Consider the following 19050-nt stretch of genomic DNA (forward strand, 5'->3'; position numbering starts at 1 on the left):
CTCTGCACATCTTGCATTGAAGGTTTCATCGACAACTCTCCATGAGGTGCCGTACAGATTATATTACATCACTTCCTGTGATGATGCACATAGTCTATTTATATAATCTGCCCAGTAACAACCCAATGTCCACTCTTATATTATTGTACAGATGTGAGAAAAGCTGAGGATGGGAATGGAATGTCTGAATGAAGATTTCATGATGCTGATGATGGAAATGAGGCTGATCTGTTCCCCATTCCACAATCCCTCTTTATTTCTGTGCATGTTTCTCGATGCTGTTTCAACCAAATTGAAAAAGAATCACAAATCCTCCTCTGGAGCCGCAGGTGTCCATTAAGGAAAGGCATGGTGGCCAAGTGGTAAGGCGTCAGTTTCGTAATCTGAAGATCACGGGTTCAATCCCTGTCCGTGCCTTATGATTAGTTTCTAACTTTAAATGCGATGTTTCCAGAAAAGATGGCTGTTGCATTTGTTTCGGCCATCTGGAAATCAGTGTCATGTTATACTTTATTCTGGACACTGGGAAGAACATGAGGTGTTGCCACATGGTTCCTCGAGCCTTCTCTGCCATTGATGGAGTGAAAATAACTGAGGTCCAAGCACAGAACCTTATTACTGTGCATTTGCTTGATATTTAACAGAGCTATTCTATTAATCCCACATCCCGCACTCCTGTCCTTTCCCCCATTGCCCTGTTAGATTTTCCATGTCAGGTATATATCCAATTCCATTTCGAGTTAACATTGAATCTGCTTCCACTGACCTTTCAGGATTGCATTCCAGACCAGAACAACACACTGCTGAAAAAACAATCTCCTCATCACAACTCGAATTCTTTTGTCAATTACTTTAAATGTGTTTCCTCTGGTTACTGACCCTTCTGTCACTGGCAACACGTTCTCCTTCTTTACTCTATCAAAACTCTTCAGGATTTGCATTTCCTGCTGCCTTTGCTGATATAACAAGGCTGAGCACACATCACCAAAAGGAATATGATTGGCTCTGAATCACATTTATCCTTCCTGTCAATCTGATGTGGACCTTGTATTTTCCCGGAACCAAACAACCTGAGCAACAAGTGTGGGTTCCAGTGATTCCCACTGCTCTTAGAGAGAGAGGGTGTGATAATGAGCCAGATAGAAGAAAGGAGTGAGATAGAGAGTAAAATAGCCCTGGTCTGTTTCTACTAACCCCCGGCCCCCTACTTAAAATGGCATCATTTTCTCCTGCCTCTCCACATTCTAATCCATTGATTAATGCAATCCTTTCATCTGGAACATAGAACATAGAACAGTACAGCACAGTACAGGCCCGTCGGCCCACGATGTTGTGCCGAACCTTTAACCTACCCTAAGATCAAACTACCTACATACCCTTCATTCTATTATCATCCATGTACCTATCCAAGAGTCACTTAAATGTCCCTAATGTATCTGCTTCTACTACCACCGCTGGCAGTGCACCCACCACTCTCTGTGTAAAGAACCTACCTCTGACATCTCCCCGAGACCTTCCTCCATCACCTTAAAATTATGCCCCCTGGTGATAGCCCTTTCTGCCCTGGGAAAATGTCTCTGGCTATCCACTCTATCTATGCCTCTCATATTCTTGTACCCCTCTATCAAGTCACCTCTCATCCTTCTTCGTTCCAATGAGAAAAGCCCTAGCACCCTCAACCTTTCTTCGTAAAACATACCCTCCAGTCCAGGCAGCATCCTGGTAAATCTCCTCTGCACCCTCTCTAAAGCTTCCACATCCTTCCGATAATGAGGCGACCAGAACTGAACACAATATTCCAAGTGTGGTCTAACCAGGGCTTTATAGAGCTGCAGCATAACCTCGCGGCTCTTAAACTCAATCCCCCTGTTAATGAAAGCCAACACACCGTACGCCTTCTTAACAACCCTATCAACTTGGGTGGCAACTTTGAGTGATCTATGGACATGGACCCCAAGATCCCTCTGTTCCTCCACACTCCCAAGCATCCTGTCTTTAAGCCTGTATTCTGCATTCAAATTCGACCTTCCAAAATGAATCACTTCACACTTTTCCAGGTTGAACTCCATCTGTCCCTTTAATTCCTGTTTCCTAATCCATTGATGTTTCACAATGTACTGAACTGTCCCAATCCATTGATATAACTCAGTCTATAGAATTTCCCAATCCACTGATATTTTCCAGTCCATTGACTTTCCCAATCCATTAATGGTTCCTGACCATTGACATTCCCAATCCATTTATATTGCCTGTGATTTCAAAGCAACTGTGGAATACAAATAGTATCAGTATTATCAGATACATCGAGAAGAGGTGCAATAGCCAAGTGGACAGATGTTGGGTTTATAAAGAAAAAAGCACTGGCTCGATATTTGTCCAGTCTATCACTGGATCTGAACTCTCAACCTACTGTATTTCTGTGGGTCTGCTGACTTGTAGATGTGAAGAACCATTGGATGTTTCTCAATCCTCTGACTTTTCTCATTCTTGTGCCATATTTGTTCCTTTGGGTTCACCAGTGAAGAAAATTATTCCCTTTTACATTTGGTGAAGACTTTCATAACCTCACATCCTTGTGTCTCACCATCTCAGGTCAAACTCCCTACAGAAACTTTAAACATTTAACTATTCTGCTGGAAACATTTTCAAGGGCGCAGCCATTCCTTCATTACGCTTCCTTCTTTGATATGTGATTGACAAATATGTGTGTAATGGAGAGAGAGAGAGTGAAAAAAAAAGAGAGAGAGTGCGATAGAAAGTTAAAGGACCAGCTAAAGACAGATAGAGAGAGAGAGAGGCAGAGAGAGGTAAAGCGATAGACAGAGAGAGAGAGAGAGAGAGAGAGAAGGAGAGAGAGTCATTGAGTCCTGGAGTTACTACAGTACAGGAAGTCATTTTGCCCATCAAGCCCATGTAAATCAATCCATTCAGTCCCATTCCCCCAATCTATCCCCATAGCCCTGTAAGTTATCTAAACCTGTCATATTTATTATAATCTTGTACATGTCTATCAAATCTCCCCTCAATCTCCTTTGCTGCAAGGAGAACAACCCCAGCTTCTCCAACCTAACCTTACAGCTAAAATCCCTCATGTCTGGAACCATTCTGTTAAATCTCCTCCACCCTCTCAAGAACACTCACATGCCTCCAAAAGTGTGTTGACTAGAACTGGATGCAATTCTCTGGTTGTGGCCCAACTAGAAATTTATGCAGGTTCAGCATAACTTCCCTACTTTTGTACTCAGTACCTCTATTGATGAAGCCCAAGATCCCATATGCTTTGCTAACTACTTTCTCAATGTGTCCTGCCACCTTCAAAGAACTATGCATATGAATCCCCAGGTTTTTATTCCTAAAAATATGCTTTATTCATATAAATCTGTAAAAAATGCATTATACAACAGTTCAAAACAGCACCAAGTTGACATTCCAAAAAGTGCAAAGGAAATCAGTTTTCTTCAATACAGGAGTGAGTTGCCTCACAACCCTTCCATTCCATTTTACCTGACATGGACATTTTACAGCAAACCCATATCTGGTGTCTACAGCACAAGGGGTTTCCAATGGGTCCAGCTGCCCAGTTCACTATGGCGGGGGGACCTTACACAGCGGTCTTTCCCCATTGAGCCTTTGCAGTGGCTACCCCAAGCTTTAGTGCGTCCCTCAGCACGTAGTCCTGGACCTTGGAATGTGCCAGTCTGCAACACTCAGTCGTGGACAACATTTTGCGCTGGAAGACCAGCAAGTTTAGGGCAGACCAAAGAGTGTCTATCACCAAATTGATGGTCCTCCAGCAGCAGTTGATGTTTATCTCGGTGTGCATCCCTGGGAACAGCCCGGAGAGCACAGACTCCTGTGTTACAGAGCTACTTGGGATGAACCTCGTCAAAAACCACAGCATCTCTTTCCACACCTGCTTTGCAAAGACACATTCCAGAAGGAGGTGGGCAACTGTCTCTTCCCCACCTACTCAGCAGAGATGACATCTGTTATTGAAGCAAAAAGCAGAACCGACCTGATGCACAACATGAAACCAGCAGCCAGAACATTATATGACTTGAAATTAGCCAAGGCAGTTGTGCAAAAGACAGTGAGACACTGCGCAAATAAACACTGGACAAAATCACAAATGTAACAATGCTTTCAAAAGCAAATCTCCCGAGTATGCTCACACTCGTCAAGCAGAGGTGACTTTGCTGGCTCAGGCACGTTTGCAGGATGGAAGATGACACATTCCCAAGGGTATTCTGTATGGGGAGGTAGCCGGAGACAGAAGACCAGTTGGATGCCCAAAGCCCCACTTCAAGGATGCCTGCAAGCAGGACATGAAGGCCCGAAACATCGATTTTCACACATGGGAGACACTGGCCAACAACAGAGGGAAATGGTGATATTACCCCTGGATTGGTGTGTGCATCACCATGACGATCAGTGACTACAGCAGCTTGACAGCAGGTGCCAGCATGGAAAACAGCGACACCTGATAATCCCACCTCATATGTGTCACTTGTGGAAGAACCTGCCTCTCACAGATTGACCTCTTCAGCTATCAGACAAAGTGCACCATGGGAAACTATCCCATCACCAATGGATTTGCTGCAAGTCCATCATCTCACGTAGAAGGAAGGATGACGACGACGACATCTACAACCAGGGCGGCCCATCGTGCCTGTGGCAGCTCTTTCATTTCCTTTCAACGATTTATCGAAATTCCCTTTTCAACCTTATGTTTGAGTCTCCTTCCACCATTCTCTCAGGCAATACATTCCAGACCAAAAACAACAACAACTTGTGTGTAAATTTATAGAGCACCTTTAACGTAATACAGCGTCCCATGGCACTTCACAAGAGAGTCGGAAAGCAAATTTGGACCCCAAGCCACACAACACCGTATTAGAGCAGATGGTCAAAAGCTTGGTCACAGAAGTCGGCTTCCATGAGTGTTTTCAAGGAGGGAAGAGATGTCGAGAGGCGGAGAGTTCAGGGAGGGAAATCTCGGGCTTCGGGCCTGGACAGCTGATGTCACAGCTGCCAGCGGTGGAGCGATAAAAATCAGTGATGCTCAAAAGACCAGAATTGGAGCAGGGCCGGAATCTCGGGGGGAGTGAAGCAAATAAAATCCGGCCCTTTGTACCCCCCTCACAGCTGACATTCCCACCGAGGTTTTTATTATCCATCAATTTCCCTCTTGCAGTTCTATTTCACACCAAGAGATGTCAGTCTCATGCCATTTCACAGCAAGCTGCACACAAGCTTACTTTGCTGCCAGTCGAATACTGTGTTGAGTGGACAAGGATGTGTGTGGTGTGCAGTGTGTGGTATGCAGCAAGGTTAGACTCAAACCAAAGAAGCTGCATCACTCCAAGCGGAAGGGCCGCCCGCGCATCAACACTAGCAGAATTTCTTATCCACAGCTGTTACGTAAGTTTCTAAATTCACTTGATAAAGTCCTTCAAAACACTCCAACAGGGGATGCAGAGACCAAGTGGGCCCACATCAGAGATGCCATCTATGACTCAGCTATGACCACCAATGGCAAACGTGTGAAGCAGAATGCAGACTGGTTTCAATCAAACTTTGAAGAGCTGGAATCTGTCAGAGCCGCTAAGCGCATTGCACTGTTGAACTACAAGAAAGCCCCCAGCGAGTTAACATCCGTAGCTCTTAAAGCAGCCAGAAGCGCTGCACAAAGAACAGCCAGGCACTGTGCAAATGACTACTGGCAACACCAATGCAGTCATATTCAGCTGGCCTCTGACACCGGAAACATCAGAGGAATGTATGAAGGCAATAAGAGAGCTTTTGGGACAACCATCAAGAAGATCGCCCCCCTCAAATCTAAATCAGGGGACATAATCACTGACCAACGGAAGTCAATGGACTGCTGGGTGGAGCACTACCTAGAACTGTACTCCAGGGAAAATGTTGTCACTGAGACCGCCCTCAATGCAGCCCAGTCTCTGCCAGTCATGGATGAGCTGGACGTACAGCCAACAAAATCGGAACTCAGTGATGCCATTCATTCTCTAGCCAGCAGAAAAGCACCTGGGAAGCACAGCATTACCCTGAAATAATCAAGAGTACCAAGCCTGCTATACTTCCAGCACTCTACGGACTGCTTTGCCTGTGCTGGGACGAGGGAGCAGTACCACAGGACATGCGCGATGGCAATATCATCACCCTCTATAAGAACAAGGGTGACCGCGGTGACTGCAACAATTACCGTGGAATCTCCCTGTTCAGGATAGTGGGGAAAGTCTTCACTCGAGTCACTTTAAACAGGCTCCAGAAGCTGGCTGAGCGTGTCTACCCTGAGGCACAGTGTAGCTTTCGAGCAGAGAGATCCAACATTGACATGCTGTTCTCCCTTTACCAGCTACAGGAGAAATGCCGTAAACAACAGATGCCCCTCGACGTTGCTTTCATAGATCTCACCAAAGCCTTTGACCTCGTCAGCAGACGTGATCTCTTCGGACTACTAGAAAAGATTGGATGTCCACCAAAGCTGCTAAGTATCATCACCTCATTCCATGACAATATGAAAGGCACAATTTAGCATAACGGCACCTCATCAGACCCCTTTCCTATCCTGAGTGGCATGAAACAGGGCTGTGTTCTCGCACCTACATTGTTTGGGGTCTTCTTCTCCCTGCTGCTCTCACATACGTTCAACCCTTCAGAAGAAGGAGTTTTCCTCCACACAAGATCAGGTGGCAGGTTGCCCGTCTAAAAGCGAAGACCAAAGTACGGAAAGTCCTCATCAGGGAACTCCTCTTTGCTGACGATGCTGCATTAATATCTCACACTGAAGAGTGGCTGCAGAGTCTCATCGACAGGTTTGCGGCTGCCTGCAACGAATATGGCCTAACCATCAGCCTCAAGAAAAAGAACATCATGGGACAGGATGTCAGAAATGCTCCATCCATCAATATCGGCGACCACGCTCTGGAAGTGGTTCAAGAGTTCACCTACCTGGGCTCAACTATCACCAGTAACCTGTCTCTCGATGCAGAAATCAACAAGTGCATGGGAAAGGCTTCCACTGCTATGTCCAGACTGGCCAAGAGAGTGTGGGAAAATGGCGCACTGACACGGAACACAAAAGTCCAAGTGCATCAAGCCTGTGACTAAGTACCTTGCTCTACGGCAGCGAGGCCTGGACAACGTATGTCAACCAAGAGCGACGTCTCAATTCATTCCATCTTCGTAGCCTCCGGAGAATCCTTGGCATCAAGTGGGAGGACCGTATCGCCAACACATCCCCAGCATATACACCCTAGTGAGCCAGTGGCGCTTGAGATGGCTTGGCCATGTGTGCACATGGAAGATGGCAGGATCCCCAAGGACACATTGTACAGCGAGCTCATCACTGGTATCAGACCCACCGGCCGTCCATGTCTCCGCTTAAAAGACGTCTGCAAACGCGATATGAAGTCCTGTGACATTGATCACAAGTCGTGGGAGTCAGTTGCGAGTGATCGCCAGAGCTGGCGGGCAGCCATAAAGGTGGGGCTAAAGTGTGGCGAGTCGAAGAGACTTCGCAATTGGCAGGAAAAAAGACAGAAGCGCAAGGGGAGAGCCAACTGTGTAACAGCCCTGACAACCAATTTTATCTGCAGCACCTGTGGAAGAGTCTATCACTCTAGAATTGGCCTTGATAGCCACTCCAGGCGCTGCGTCACAAACCACTGACCACCTCCAGGTGCTTACCCATTGTCTCTCGAAACAAGGAGGCCAAAGAAGAAGATTCTTCCACCTCTCTGAGATTTGGCTACATATTTTCTCCTCTATCTCTTCCTGTCTGTTTAGAGGCCTTTAGTACACTCCCAGCCAAGTGATTGTCCCCTTTTTGTTTTTAACTTCTACCCATATGGCCTCATTTGAGGAATTTCTGAGATATCATCCTTCCTTACTGCAGTAATTGACTCCTTGATCAACAGTGCAATGCCACCTCCTCTTTTACTCCCTCACCTGTCTTGCCTGTAGATTCTGTACCCTGGAATACTGAGCTGCCAGTCCAGCCCCTCCCTCAACCATGTCTCTGTGATAGGAATAAGATCATAATCCCATGTGCTAATCATCGCCCTCAATTCATCTGCCTTATTAGTAAGACTCCTTGCATTAAAATAGATGCAATCCAGCCTTGCATTTTTCACTTGTGCCATAACAGGTCTATATTTGCTCTGCCTTCCAGACTGACTCAGTTTGTCTTTTAAATTTGACTGTGTTTAACCACCTACTGTACCTCCACTCTGTATCCGACCCCCCTGCCAAATTAATTTAAACCCCCCCTACCCCGCAAAACAGCACTGGCAAACCGCTCAGCAAGTATGTTGGTCCCGTTCCAGTTCAGGTGCAACCCGTCCAACTTGTACAGTTAGGTCCCACCTTTGCCAGAAACAGACCCAGTGGTCGAGGAACCTAAGGCCCTCCGTCCTGCACCATATCCTCAGCCAAGCATTCATCTGCTCTACCCTCTTACTCCTATACTCATTAGCATGTGGCATTGGGAGTAATCCAGAGATTACAACCTTTGAGGTCCTGCTTTTTAATCTGCTATCTATCTCCCTAAATTCTGGTTGCAGGACCTCATCCCTCTTTCTACCTATGTCATTGGTGCCAATGTGTACCATGACCTCTGACTGTTCACCCTCCCCCTTGTCCTGCAGCCACTCTGTGACATCCTTGACCCTAGCACCAGGGAGGCAACATACCATCCTGGAGTCACGTTTGCAGCCACAGAAATGCCCATCTGTACCTCTTACGATAGAATCCCCTATCACTATAGCTCTTCTACTCCTTTTCCTCCCCTCTTGTGCAGCTGATCCACCTGTGGTGCCACAGACTTGGTTCTTGCTGCATTCCCCTGAGAAGCTATTTCCCCCAACAGTATTCAAAGTAGAAAATCTGTTAGAAAGCGAGATGGATCCAGGGGACTCCTTCACTACCTGTCTAGTTCTTCTACTCTGCATGGTGGTCACCCATTCACTTTCTACCTGAGCAGTCTTTACCTGCGGTGTGACCACCTCCCTATATGTGCTATCCACAATGATCTCAGCCTCGCAGATGCTCCACAGTATCTCCAGCCGCCGCTCCAGATCCGAAACGTGGATTTCGAGTAGCTGCAGCTGGAGACACTTCCTGCACACGTGTTCGCCCTGGACACTGGAAGTGTCCCTGACTTCCCACATTGCACAGGAGGATCACTCCACATTGCTGAGCTGCCCTGCCATGACTTACCCTTAATTTATCCCCTTAAATTACCCAAAAATTTAATTATTTACACTAGGGACCTTGATTCTCCCCCAAAAAACACGACCTCCTTTATTGAAAAAACTGTAGACCTTTCCCTTTACTTTTAGTTACTTACCCAGCTATTTAGAGTAACTCCCTAACAGCAGATACTCACCAACCAATCACCTTGCAGCCTTCCTGTGACATCACTGCTCACTTTGTTTTCAAACTCCGGCGTGCCTGGACTGCTCTCCGCTTCTCACCCGGAAGGTGAGTGACTAGGCCGCAATCCTCAGGCTCAATTTATCGGCTCCACTATCGGTGTTCTCCCCACAGGTCCGCTCCTCTACCGGAAGGTGAGTGACTGGGCCACGATCCTCAGGCTCAATGTATCGGCTCCACTGTCGCTGTTCTCCCCACAGGTCCAGACCTCTCCCGGAAGGTGAGTGACTGGGCCGCGATCCTTGGGCTCAATTTATTGGTTCTGCTCTCGGCGTTCTCCCCACAGGTCCACTCCTCTCTGCTCCGCTCCCGGAAGGAAAGTAAGTCTGGTATCTGTGATGGACAATGAGGAGAAACACAATATAAGGAGATGGTGAAATACATTTTACTCTTCAGACGATATTATTTATTATATTTCAGCTGTTCCTTGTTTTACAAATATTTTTGCGGGCTTTTCAAATTTGTGAATGGGTTTCAGCTCTGACAATTTGCCGCTGCCAATCTCCGCCCCATTTTCTCATTGCCCTTTGATGATCGGCGAAATAGCAGCTACCTGATTGGTGACATGAACCAGCCAATGAGATTCAGCAGACAGTAACCAATCAGAAATAGCCGGACTGCATTCCTCCAGAAGGTAAAGCAGGGAAGTGCGGGAGGAAGTCCTCACTCTTTGTGAAAGTGTTTGTGAGATTGTGGAAATGTCTGGAAGAGGAGCAGGGGAGAGACCATGATCCGGTCTCAGGTAAGTTTTTGAGTAAAATGGCTGTAACCAATTCTGTAACTTCAGGCCAGGGAGTGTGTAACACCGTTCGGGTGGTAGTGAAGGATAAGGAAGGAGATGCACCGGTTGATCGTACCTTCTTCATTAAGAAAATCCTTATTGATTGCTGTGGATTCCAAGCTGCGAACATCTTCTGCCTGCAGGACTTCCCCAGCTGTGGATATTTTGACGTGACGTCCAAGAACATGGCGGATGCATCAAGTTCCTGAAGGTGTTCAAGGAGAAGGGAAACCAGGCGCCGCTGTCAATCCTCACAGGGGAGCCGCTCTTCACACTGCCATCGCAACGTGACCGGGTGGTGAGAAGCCACCTCTACAACCCCCATGTTCCTGTCGTGGATGTACTCACCTTCCTCACCAGGTATGTTGAGGTGGCCGGCGGCAGCACTGATGTCAAGGACCCATTTGGATTTGGACCAGCTAGCGGCAGGTCAAGGTGACCTTGAAGGTCGATGCCAATGGAGCCATCATCCATCCTCCCTCCAGCTTCGCTTTCGGGGGAAGTCGAGGCTTCATGGTCTATGTGGAGCAGCCCAGAGTTTGTCGTACCTGCGGCAAATCTGGTCACGTGGCAGCTAACTGCAGCACGGTTGTCTGCAAGAACTGCAAGAAGGAAGGCCATCAGACCAAGGACTGTAAACATTGTAAGTACTGCAACCTGTGAGGTGGGGCAGGCCACCTCTACAAAACCTGCCCAAACGCTGCCTCAGTTATGCTCAGGCAGCAAGGACCAAGGAAAGGCTGGGTTAAGGAACGGTGAACACGTCTGGTGCTGGGAGGGAAACAAGCAATCCTCCCCACTGCGATGAAAGTCTATCTGAGAAAGAGAAGAAAGGGGAGGCAGCTGCAACCAGTGACCTAACACCTACTCCGTGCCTGGAAACTCCTCCTCCACAGACAGAATTAATGGAGGAGGAGGCAGCAGATGGACAAACAGGTCAGTGACAGGTGGTACAAAGGAAGACCACAAAGAAAAAAGCTCCAAAAAAAGAACAGGTCAACACCCAACCAGTGGCAAGAGGAGGCTACGGTCTGAGACAGACTACAGCAGCTCCTCCTCACTGGACGAGGAAGAGCCGGAACGATGGCACCTCCAAAAGAAGCAGCAGAACTCAAAGGAGCTGGAAGATAAAGCCCACCAGCTCCGGGGCACTGGAAGCTGTGACACGCCCAGCGCACCCCAAACCAAAAGCATGGAACCCAAGGAGATGCTCAGTGCACCCCAGCTCCGGGAGACCGAGAGCAGCGAAGTGTCCTGCGCACTCCAGCTCCAGCTCCGGGAAGTCAGGAACAGTGATGTCTTCGAGGAGGGACCGAGGGGAAAGACACCAACAATAGAGGACAACCCAAGCCTTGCTGCCTACAAGACCCCCCCCCCCCCCACCCGCCGATGTCACCCCAGTGGAACAAAACCCTCATGAATAACCATGAGGGGTTTCTGGGCTCAACGAATGTGAAACAGCTTGCGTACACTATGGGTATGCAGGAACATACTCAAGGACCGGGACTAGCAAGGACACCTGGTGTGGTAAGCAACACCCAACTTTATAGTGGATATAAAGATTGCTTCGATTAACATGCATTGTGTTAAATCCACCATGTGATGTGTTTCAACCTTGGATGACTTCGCAAAGGTCAAAGCCGGCGTACTGTTTCATCAGGAGTGTGGAATCCTGCACCGCAGCACTTACAGGCAATGGTCTCACGGGCCATCGATCTGGTCCAGAGGATATGATTCCTGTTGCTATGGCCTGGGGATTCTGCTGCGGGAAGGCAATTTAACCATCTCTGAAGTTAACATGCTGGTGGGCGGTCGCCTTCTCGTAGCAGATGTAATGTACAACAATGCTCCGCTCCATTTAAGCAACGTATATGCCCCGGTCCAATACAGTGAGCGGCTGACCATCATCCAGCAACTCCCACTGCTGCTGGCGACATCCAGGCCGGTCATTCTTGGAGGTGACTTCAACTGCATCATTGATGCAGCTGGACGATCTGGCAGTGACGACAGAAAACTGGACGCTACGCCCAGATTCTTAAAGGAAACAGTATAAAATGCCAAACTGCACAATGTCTTCAGCAAACCTGCAGACAGAGAGCAGCATAGATACACCTGGTCAAGATCGGACGGGTCTGCCCGTTCCAGGATTGACTTCCTGTATGTGTCCCCTGCTTTCACGGTCAGATCCACCGACGTCAAGCCGGTGTTCTTCTCCGACCACTGCCTCTTACTGGTTGACTGTCACTTACAGGATGACCAGCGGGTTAGCAGGGGGACATGGAAGCTCAATGCTACACTGCTAACCCCAGAGAACATTGAGGAACTCAAAAGAGATTGAAAAAGTTGGAGAACAGTGAGACCCTCTTTGAGTATCCGGTGAACTGGTGGGAAGTGATCAAGGAGAACATCAAGAGGTTCTTTATCTCCAAAGGTGTTCAGAGGGTGAGAGAGACAGAGGGAAATGTCCCAACTCCAGAAAAGAATGCAAAATCTGCTCTGGCTGCAGTCGATGGGGGTTGAGGTCAAGGAGGACTTCCAAGAGGTGAAGAGCCAGCAGGCCTCGTTCTTTGCCACGGAGGCCTCCAAGATCATCCTCCGGTCCAGAGTCTGCTCCATTGAGCAGGATGAGACGTGCTCGCGTTTCTTCTTCCAAAAGGTACACAGAGAGAGCTCTGTGATCAGCAGCTTGAAGGAAGAGGATGGCTCGGTCACAACTTCGCAGTCCGACATACTAAGGATTAGCAAATCCTTGAATGCTGGGCTGTAAGACGTGAAGTCTATGGACAGCACGTCCTCCCAGTCCTTCCTGTCATCGATCACAGAGGTCTTAGATGACAGCATGCAGGAGAATCTGGACAAACCGCTAAATCTGGACAAGCTGACAAAGGCCATCAAGTCTTTTGAGACGAAGAAAACTCCCGGAAGCGACGGCTTACCAGTTGAATTGTAACCGGCCCTGTGGTTCTGGGTCAGCCCAGACCTGCTGGAAGTGTACGAGAGTACGCTCCTGGCCGGCAGCATGTCAGAATCCATGAGGAAAGGCATCATCACCCTCATCTACAAGCAGAAGGGGGAGAGGGCAGAAATCAGAAATTGGCGGCCCATCTCACTGCTTAATGTAGACTACAAGGTTCTGTCCAAAATCATCGCCAGTCGAATCAAGTCTGCTCTGGAGTTGGTGATTCACCCTGACCAGACCTGTACTGTACCCAGCAGGAAGATCTCTGATAGTGTCGTGCTACTCAGGGATACGATCGCCTATGTACGGGACAGGAGGGTGGACACCTGCCTCATCAGCCTGGACCAGGAGAAGGCTTTTGACAGGATATCGCACACATACATGATGGATGTGCTCTCCAAAATGGGGTTTGGGGAGGGAATCTGCAATTGGATCAAACTGCTCTCCACAAACATCAGTAGCACAGTCCAAAAAATTGGGTGGGAATCAGAAAGTTTCCAATCAAATCTGGAGTCAGACAGGGCTGTCCTCTTTCCCCTGCCTTGTGTGTTTGCTGTATCGAACCCTTTGCTGAGTCTATTTGGAAGGATGCGGGCATAAGAGGGGTGACAATCCCAGGCAGTGGAGTCACTCAGGTCAAAGCCTCCCTGTACATGGATGATGTTGCAGTATTCTGATCGGATCCGCTGTCCATTCACAGACTGATGAGCATCTGCGACCAGTTCGAACTGGATTCGGGAGCCAATGTTAACCATGGCAAGAGCGAGGCCATGTTCCTTGGAAACTGGGATGACCGATCCTTTGTCCCCTTCACTGTCAGGTCAGACTACCTGAAGATGCTGGGGATATGGTTTGTCATTGCCGGGACATGCACCAAAATCTGGGAGGAGCGAGTAGCCAGGGTACAACATAAACTGAGCAAGTGGGAGCAGCGATCTCTCTCTATTATGGGTAAGAACCTGGTCATCAGGTGCAAGGTGCTCACGTTGTTGCTGTAAGTGGCACAGGTCTGGCCCATACCCCACTCCTGTGCTGTGGCGATCACCCGAGCCATTTCCCGCTTTATCTGAAGACGCAAAATGGACAGGGTCCAGAGGGACACGATGTTCAAACCTCTGGATAAAGGCGAAAAAATGTACTCAACGTGGCCCTCAACCTGATGGCCGCCTTAGTATGTGGCTGCATCAAGCTGTGCGTAGAGCCCCAGTATGCAAACACCAAGTGTCACTACGTGCTGAGGTTCTATCTGACCCCGGTGTTGCGAAGGATGGATCTGGTGACATTGCCACGGAACGCTCCATCCAGTTGGACTGTGCGTTCGTGGAAATGTTTGTGTGGAAAAACACCTTTGACCACCAATCCATCAGGCAGTGGTCTGCACGGAATGTCCTCAAGTCTATTTTTGGAAAAGAAAAGTCTGTAAGAGGAAAGACCGGCGGGAAAGCTCGGTCCAAGGCCAAGTCTCGCTCCTCCCGGGCTGGACTGCAGTTCCTGGTGGGCCGTGTTCACAGGCTCCTGAGAAAGGGCAACTATGCTGAGCGTGTGGGTGCCGGAGCCCCGGTCTATCTGGCTGCTGTGCTCGAGTATCTGACCGCTGAAATCCTCGAGTTGGCCAGTAACGCGGCCCAGGACAACAGGAAGACCCGCAACATCATCAAACACCTACAGCTGGCTGTCCAGAATGACGAGGAGCTCACCAAGCTGCTGGGAGGGGTGACCATCACTCCGGGCTGGGTGCTGCCTAATATCTGGGGCATTCTGCTGCCCAAGAAAACCAGCGCTCCGGGCACCAAAACCAAGGCAATCTGCCAGGATTTTATCAAATACCCAAAGGTTCTTTTCAGAGCCACCCACAGTATCATTCTTGTAAATCTCCTCTGTACTCTCTCCACAGCAATTATGTCCTTTCTGTAATGTGATGACCAGAACTGTACGCAATACTCCAGCTGTGGCCAAACCACCGTTTTAAACAGTTCTCGCATTACATCCCTGCTTTTGTCGACCAAGAAAGGAAAGCATTCCATATGCCTTCTTCACCACTCTATCTACCTATCCTGTCACTTTCAGGGACCTGTGGACATGCACTCCAAAGTCTCTCACTTCTTCTACCCATCTCAATATCTTCCCGTTTATTGTGTATTCCCTTGCTTTGTTTGCCCTGCCCAAATGCATTACCTCACACTTCTCCAGATTGAATTCTATTTGCCATTTTACTGCCCACTCAACTAATCCATTCATCTCATTCTGAAGTCGACAGCCATCCTCCTCACTATCAATTACACGGTCAATTTTTGTGTCATCAGCAAATTTCCCAATCATAGCTCCCACATTTAATTCCAAATAATTATTTTTTTTTAAAGAGATACAGCACTGAAACAGGCCCTTCGGCCCACCGAGTCTGTGCCGACCATCAACCATCCATGTTATACTAATCCTATACTAATTCCATATTCCTACCACATCCCCACCTGTCCCTCTACTTCCCTACCACCGACCTAGGGACAATTTATAATGGCCAATTAAAGTATCAACCAGCAGGTTTTTGGCATGTGGGAGGAAACTGGAGCACCCAGAGGAAACCCACACAGACACAGGGAGAACTTACATACTCCACACAGGCAGTACCCAGAATTGAACCCGGGTCGCTGGAGCTGTGAGGCTGCGGGGCTAACCGCTGCGCCACTGTGCTGCCCGTGTGGTAACATACACCACAAACAGCAAGGGACCCAACACTGAACCCTGTGGAACGCCACTGGAAACCGCTTTCCATTCGCAAAAACATCCGTTGACTACTATCCTTTGTTTTCTGCCACTGAGTCAATTTTGGATCCAACCTGCCACATTCCCCTGTATCCCATGGGCTTTCATTTTACTGACCAGACTGCCATGTGGGACCTTATCAAATGCCTTACTAAAATCCATGTAAACCACATCCACCGCACTATCCTCATCAATGTTCCTTGTTACTTCCTCAAAAAACTCAATCAAGTTAGTGAGACATGACCTTACCTTAACAAATCCATGCTGACTATCCCTGATTAATCCATGTCTTTCCAAGTGGTAGTTTATCCTGTCCCTCAGAATTGATTTGAATAATATACCCACCACTGAGGTCAGACTTACCACATCCTTTTAAAATAATAGTACAACGTTCGCAGACCTCCAATCCTCCGGCACCTCCCCCATATCCAGTGAGGATTTGAAGATGATCCTCAGCGCATCCACTATTTACTCCTTGGCTTCCTTTAACAACCTCAGATGCAAACCATCTGGCCCTGGTGATTTATTCATTTTCAAAGATGTCAGACCCTCTAGTACTTCCACTCTCATTATGCTTATCGTATCTAATATTTCACACTCCTCTTCTTTTACTACACTGTCTGCATCATCCCTCTCCTTTGTGAAGGCAGAGACAAAAAACTCATTAAGAACCCCGCCCACATCTTCTGGATCTACACAGAAGTTCCCTTGTACATCTCTGATAGGCCATACCCTTTCCTTAGTTATCCGCTTGCTCTTAATGGACTGATAAAACATCTTTGGGTTTCCTTCAAGTAGTTGTATCCAGTCCACATCCACCAAATCACCTCTCAGTTTTGTAAAATTTGCCTTCCCCCAATTTAGAACTTTTACTTTTCGAGCTGCCCTGCCATTACTTAGCTTTACAAACTCATTATTGCTCGTGTAATAAGTGTAATAAGTAGAATAATTTACCAGCTACTCACCGATCAGCTTCTTCCCCTGTACCATGGAGGCTGAAAAGGCAGAAGAGAAGAGACCAAAGAGCACCTCCTTCCCCTAGTCAGTGAAGTCCCTCACACATCAACTCACAGCTTTACACTCTGTCCAAACAGCACTTTCTAATTAGTAATTATTCATAAATTACACTAACTAAAACATTAGTAACCTAACCAATTACAAGGTCGCTATTTGAGGGTTTTTAAACAAAGAGAACAAAGAACAAGAACAAAGATAATTACAGCACAGGAACAGGCCCTTCGGCCCTCCAAGCCTGCGCCGATCCAGATCCTCTCTCTAAACATGTCGCCTATTTTCTCAGGTTCTGTATCTCTTTTCTTCCTGCCCATTCATGTATCTGTCTAGATACATCTTAAAAGACTCCATCGTGCCCGCATCTACCACCTCCGCTGGCAATGCGTTCCAGGTGCCCACCACCCTCTGCGTAAAGAACTTTCCACGCATATCCCCCCTAAACTTTTCCCCTTTCACTTTGAACTCGTGTCCTCTAGTAATTGAAACCCCCACTCTGGGAAAAACCCTCTTGCTATCCACCCTGTCTATACCTCTCATGATTTTGTACACCTCAATCAGGTCCCCCCTCAACCTCCGTCTTTCTAATGAAAATAATCCTAATCTGCTCAACCTCTCTTCATAGCTAGCGCCCTCCATACCAGGCAACATCCTGGTGAACCTCCTCTGCACCCTCTCCAAAGCATCCACATCCTTTTGATAATGTGGCGACCAGAACTGTACGCAGTATTCCAAATGTGGCCGAACCAAAGTCCTATACAACTGTAACATGACCTGCCAACTCTTGTACTCAATGCCCCGTCCGATGAAGGAAAGCATGCCGTATGCCTTCTTGACCACTCTATTTACCTGCGTTGCCACCTTCAGGGAACAGTGGACCTGAACACCCAAATCTCTCTGGACATCAATTTTCCCCAGGACTTTTCCATTTACTGTATAGTTCACTCTTGAATTGGATCTTCCAAAATGCATCACCTCGCATTTGCCCTGATTGAACTCCATCTGCCATTTCTCTGCCCAACTCTCCAATCTATCTATATTCTGCTGTATTCTCTGACAGTCCCCTTCACTATCTGCTACTCCACCAATCTTAGTGTCGTCTGCAAATTTGCTAATCAGTCCACCTATACTTTCCTCCAAATCATTAATGTATATCACAAACAACAGTGGTCCCAGCACGGATCCCTGTGGAACACCACTGGTCACACGTCTCCATTTTGAGAAACTCCCTTCTACTGCTACTCTCTGTCTCCTGTTGCCCAGCCAGTTCTTTATCCATCTAGCTAGTACACCTTGGACCCCAAGCGCCTTCACTTTCTCCATCAGCCTGCCATGGGGAACCTTATCAAACGCCTTACTGAAGTCCATGTATATGACATCGACAGCCCTTCCCTCATCAATCAACTTTGTCACTTCCTCAAAGAATTCTATTAAGTTGGTAAGACATGACCTTCCCTGCACAAAACCATGTTGCCTATCACTGATGAGCCCATTTTCTTCCAAATGGGAATAGATCCTGTCCCTCAGTATCTTCTCCAGCAGCTTCCCTACCACTGACGTCAGGCTCACCGGTCTATAATTACCTGGATTATCCCTGCTACCCTTCTTAAACAAGGGGACAACATTAGCAATTCTCCAGTCCTCCGGGACCTCACCCGTGTTTAAGGATGCTGCAAAGATATCTGTTAAGGCCCCAGCTATTTCCTCTCTCGCTTCCCTCAGTAACCTGGGATAGATCCCATCCGGACCTGGGGACTTGTCCACCTTAATGCCCTTTAGAATACCCAACACTTCCTCCCTCCTTATGCCGACTTGACCTAGAGTAATCAAACATCTGTTCCTAACCTCAACATCCGTCATGTCCCTCTCCTCGGTGAATACCGATGCAAATTACTCGTTTAGAATCTCACCCATTTTCTCTGAGTCCAAGCATAACATTCCTCCTTTGTCCTTTAGTGGGCCAATCCTTTCTCTAGTTACCCTCTTTCTCCTTATATATGAATAAAAGGCTTTGGGATTTTCCTTAACCCTGTTTGCTAAAGATATTTCATGACCCCTTTTAGCCCTCTTAATTCCTCGTTTC

General features: G+C 47.7%; 1 non-coding gene across 1 annotated transcript; it reads left to right on the plus strand.

Annotated features, from left to right (window-relative positions):
• Positions 1-345: 345 nt before the first annotated feature.
• Positions 346-417, plus strand: trnat-cgu (transfer RNA threonine (anticodon CGU)). Its single transcript has one exon. It is a non-coding gene; the product is annotated as a tRNA-Thr (tRNA).
• The last annotated feature ends 18633 nt before the right edge of the window (positions 418-19050 follow it).

Source organism: Heterodontus francisci, unplaced genomic scaffold, assembly GCF_036365525.1.
Source record: "Heterodontus francisci isolate sHetFra1 unplaced genomic scaffold, sHetFra1.hap1 HAP1_SCAFFOLD_59, whole genome shotgun sequence".
NCBI lineage: Eukaryota > Metazoa > Chordata > Chondrichthyes > Heterodontiformes > Heterodontidae > Heterodontus > Heterodontus francisci.